The following is a 5,445-nucleotide window of genomic DNA, read 5'->3' on the forward strand; positions in this document are numbered from 1 at the left end:
AATTAAACTATTAAACTCATACATTAATTAATTAATTTTAAGTCATAATAAATCTCTTTATCAACACATTCTATTAATGATATTAACACATTCTATTAATCATTTTATTAATGTATTTATAAATAAGTATACTCAAAATTATAAATAATTTTATTAATGCATTTATAAATAAACTTATTCGCGAGCTAGCTCGCGAGCCTATTGAGCCAAACTTTGTTGAGCTCAAGTTTAGCTCGTTAACAAATCGGGTTTCAAATTTAGGCTCAACCTCGACTCATTGATCTTAGCAAACAAACTCGAACGAGCTTTTACGGAACCGAGTATCAAATAGAGCCCAAATGACTTGGCTCATTTGCAACCTTACCTGGAGGTGTGGTCTTGCGTGGGTGCTTCATGAGGATACCCATGAGTTATATTTGGGAATAAGCAGTGTTGTTGTCAAAATACAACAATTGAAATTTGTAGTGAATGAGAGTTGGAGCCGAGACAGAGCGAGATAGACAGCTTGCAGAAGTTTGTCGATGGAGATGAGCGTTGGGTAGCTTCGATCTGCGATATCCTGGTCGGGGTCGTAGATGGGCGTCTGAGGGCACCTTCGGTAGTGAATTTCTCCATCAGACAATGGCTTTTTTGACACTCAGGGCGTATTTGCGCTTAAAAGAACTAGTTAGAAGGCATGCAGGGATTCCTCACCCGCATGTGCCCTCCGATGCTTAAGTCAATACCAATAGGAAAGAAGTGCAATAAACAAGTGAAGCACGCTATCATTGAATATAAAGTAACCGTACCTTTTTTGGCGAGAAAGGGTCAATCTCGATACTGTTACGGGGACCCAAGGATGAACCTGCACGTTAGTAGCACTCGGACGAGCTTAAAAGGAATCCCCCCCCCCCCAGATGACCGAACTGCCTAGGGGGCCTTCAGGAGAAGGTGAGCCTTACGATGAGCTGTTGAAGTAGGTTCTTGGCCTTTAAGTGACCTGTCGGGCTAAACCTCAAGCTAAGTGAGAGACACCTAGAGGTGATGTTTACTTGGCCACTGTTCCCTTCAGGGACGCACCGCACTCCATGGACATAAACATATTACATTACATCCTATAGGCATATCACGTGTGGGATAATATAAGCATTATATATATTGTGTAGTGCAAACATAATGTGATATAAGGATCTAAGGGTACATCATAAGAGCATGGGATGCCATTGCACCATCTCACAGCCCATGGGTCCATCTATCCATCTGCCACGTTTATACATAAGTGGGTTATGTACATACATATATATATAGACTTATGTATTACACACAGAGAGAAACAAAGAAAGAAATGGGGAGAAAGAGCTGTTGGAAGTCAGTCTTCCTAGAAGACCTAGAAGAGCACCTCGCCGAGAGGCCTCGAGAAAAAGCTTCCCAAGAGACCACGGTAAGAGGTCTCTCCGAGAAACCTTGTTGAGAGGGGCTTCACCAAGAAACGATCAGCCATTGCCGAGAAGGCTCTCAAGAAAAAGCCTTCCCTAAAGATTGTTGGCCAATAAGGGGCTCCCGAGAGATGGGTTGCAGAGATGGAGCCTTGCCGAGAGGGATTTATAAAGACAACTTGCATCCTACCATTGCTGAGACAAGTGCGGCTGGGAGGACTTATCCTCTCCGAGAGGAGTTACTCCTCTTTGAGAGGATTCGTGCATTACTGAAAGGGGTCGTCGAGAGAGACCATGCTCGCCGATAGGAAATCTTCCTCTTTGAGAGAAGCCGACTACTTTCTGAAAGAAGGCCAAGTCCTTACCGAGAGATGGTGCCTGAGAAGATGCCTCTCTGAGAGACAAAATCTCTCTCAGAGAGAGAATGGAAAAGAACTTTCTAGAAGCAACCAAAAAAGTCCTCCCTTGCCCTTTGACCATTCTATTTATAAGGGAGACCTACCCTTTTTACCTTATAACCCTTTTACCCCCAAGCTTTGCTTAATTACCCTTTTGCCTATTGCTATTGACTTTTTCGCTATTTGCTCACGATTTCTTCTTGGGAAATGCATCTCGGCAGACCACTTTTGCAATTCGCCTGTTATAAGCTTATTGACCAAAATACCGCTAGATGGACGCTCGGGAATTCTATGGCACAACAAGCAGTGCATGGATGAAGGAGAACAACATCCCGAACATCCAAAAAGACAATCATAGACTCCACACATGGATTCTTGAAAAAGTAGCCACACGCTGATGAAGGATCATGAACGAGGAAACATAGCATGCAATGGAAGTGGTTTAAAATCAAAACCGTTCCTCGTATTGATTAGAATCTAGGAGACTTACTTTTTCGGCGGATTACCGGACGGAATGGGGCGATGGGAGCAGGATGAGCGGGAGCTTCTTCGCGTGGTGGAGACGATGGCTGTCCTGCTATCCTTCGGCTCCTTCGCATCAGAACTTGAAGGCTCTCTTTCGATCTTCCGAAGTATGACTCGAACTCGTGGCCTCTCTTTCGGTGAAGAAGAGTAAAAGAACCTTGGATGAAAAACAACCAAAGAGAGATATATATAGGGAGAACCCTAGGGTTAAAACCCTAGTGGGCCAAACCCTAATGGGCCAAGTCCATTTAATTAATTTTCTAATTGGGTTAGCCCAATTAATTAATTAAAAACTAATGAACTATTATTTTATTCTAGCCCAATTAATTATGGACCATTCTGAATAAAATAATTCTCTCTCAATGTAATTCATCCAACAAGCCAAATGTATTAAATAATACATGAGTTATATCGAGCTACCCCGGGGACCAAAAGACAAATTATTCACGGCTACTAAAATGACCAAAATATCCCTGCTACCTAGTAGCTATATTTTGTCATTCTAAGTGTTCCAACTATCACCATATGGTAACACTGACCCCACGAATAATTTTGCATATGCCATGTCTTTGACCTACTAGTGTAATGACAAAAATACCCCTCTGCGTAACACCCATCATTTAGAAAGGAATAATGTACTAACACCTCTCTAAATGATTTCTACCATCCTTAGACCACTAGTCCAATAATCCGTGACTACTCGAATGTACTTGCTTATCACTGGGAGCTACCCAGAAGCACACACTCTTAAGTCACGTTCCCAGGGCCCTGGATTATTTGATTATTCTTGGACAATCACAAGGGGGTGAATCACAGAAACTATCTTGTATTAGTCTGTCTTAGCTAATTAGAAACCATACTCCCAACTCAAAAGGATATTGATCTTTGATAGACCTCACCTACAATGAATCTAAGAATATAGCTCTAGGCTAACTAGACCACCAACTAATACTCAAGTATTAGAATACTCGTCCACGTAGTAGCAGTGATAGACTAGCTCCATGATGATTAGTACTTTGTCATTAGCTTCTATCACAGGTCCACTCTATGCATTCCAAATGCGCTTGTACAATTAGAGTAAACGGACTGTTTACTGGCTAAGGCAAGCCATCCTCCATTAGGATCTATTGTACAATGATCTTATCATGATAGAATTCCCAGTTCTATCAAAAGATCAAGAGTAATATTTTCTTGCTTATTAAGTACCCATGATTCATGCCTAACTATGAAGAACGACCCATCACATGAATCACTTACTTAATAGCATGGACACTTTTCCAACAATTAAATGTAAATAATATATGTGCCATAAACTGAATAAAAGAAACATCATTACCATAAATTAAACAAAACGTGTCTTTAGGGCATACATTTCCAACAGCTGAATGATCACAAGGGAATGATCATGTATTGTGTTCCTTCCTGACCAAAGGAGGGACGATCAGAGGCAGGGCGCAAGCTTCGATGACAGGTCTGTTCGGGGGGCGACTGGCACCTGTAAGCACTCCGATGGTCGAGTGAGTAGGAGAGTAAAATGAGGTAGTGTATCAGTAGGTCAGAGATGAGAACATACATTGGCTCTAAAGAGAGCTGGTTGATATAGAATGAGGAGATGTCCTACTGCATGCATGAGACGTGTGTTTGCAAGTGATGGGACTGGGTATCCGGCGCCAGGAGAGGTTCCCAGGTGGTAGCATAGTGGCGATGAGACCCTCATTAATGTGTATGGGATCCGCCATTAATGAGGATAGGATCTGAGACGGCTGTGCGAATATCAAGTGAGAGCCACAATGATGTCAGGCAGGCTGGCGCTGGGCCAAGGCTAGGTCCAAAATGAAGATCAGAGTAGGCCGAGATTGGGCCTAAGGAGAGGGCCAAGATTGGGCCTAAGGAGAGGGCCGAGATTGGGCCCGGATGGTCCACAACCCCCCAGGTCGGATGCTCGAGTAACGAGTGTTCGAGCTAAAAGATGGGAACCTGAGCAATTTTTGTTGTGTGCAGTAGTTTTGGAGAGTGAGATTAGGTGGGACCGAGGTGGTCAGTTTGAGCCAATTTTGGGGTGATAACTCTGGAGTTGTTTTAAGGTCTGCTCAAGACGAGTAAGCAAGGCAATACTCTTTACACGTCGGTCTGTGTTGTGCATGGCCTCGAGATTCAAGGGCACTTTTCCTGGAGGGTGGGGGTGCTATTTGGGCGGTAACTGGCAATCCCTTGGATGCGTGACAGGTGGAAGCTTAGTGATGAAAGATCTGCGGAATGCGTTGTAGGTATTCTTCAACAGTCTTCATAAGGATCCCCTTTTGGGCTAGAATCTCCTTGCTTTCCCAGTGATAAAGAGAAAGGGGCGGTCGTAGGGGTTTTAGCGAACTTTACAAGTGATGGCCTACCTATAACACCCAGTAATTCTAGTGTTATGAGAATGAGAAAGGAATTAGGAAAACTTTCAAAAATACCCTTGAGAATGTGTTAAATCCTTGAGAATATTTGTGCCCTATGAGAGAGACATTTTGGTAATTTGGATAGTGAAGTCCAATAAAGGGTATTTTGATAAATTGGAAATAATTCCTATATGGAATTAAGTGAGTAAGTGAATTAAATCCCAATTTTGTATTTATGTGGAGATATATGGGATTAATAAATTCACAAAGGATATTTTGAGAATTTTGGAATTAATTCCATAAAGGAATTTAATTATGGAAAATGAGAAAAATTGTGGATATTCAATTATGTGGTAAAGTAATTAATTTTTCCTATATTGGAGAATAAATGTGGTGATGCCACATGGATGGATGAGATTAGAACTTGGAAGCCAAGGTTAGTGTCTTGGAATGACACATGGCTTAATGTGGTCAAAGTTAAATGAGAGATTAAATTAAATGCAAAAAAGAAATGCTAATTAGTCTCTTAAGCATTTAATGAGGAGAATGATTATGGTGAATTAAATAAATCCAAAGGGAAATGGGAAATTAGTCACCCATTAATGTTTGAAAATTATGGGATTTATTTAAATGGAAAATAAAGGATTTATGTCTTTCAAAGTGGTCTCTCATGTGATGGGGTGAAAATAGTCCCATTAATTTAAATGGGAAAGAAATGAAAAAGTGGAG

This window comes from Diospyros lotus, chromosome 12 (assembly GCF_014633365.1).
Source record: "Diospyros lotus cultivar Yz01 chromosome 12, ASM1463336v1, whole genome shotgun sequence".
NCBI classification, from domain to species: Eukaryota; Viridiplantae; Streptophyta; class Magnoliopsida; order Ericales; family Ebenaceae; genus Diospyros; species Diospyros lotus.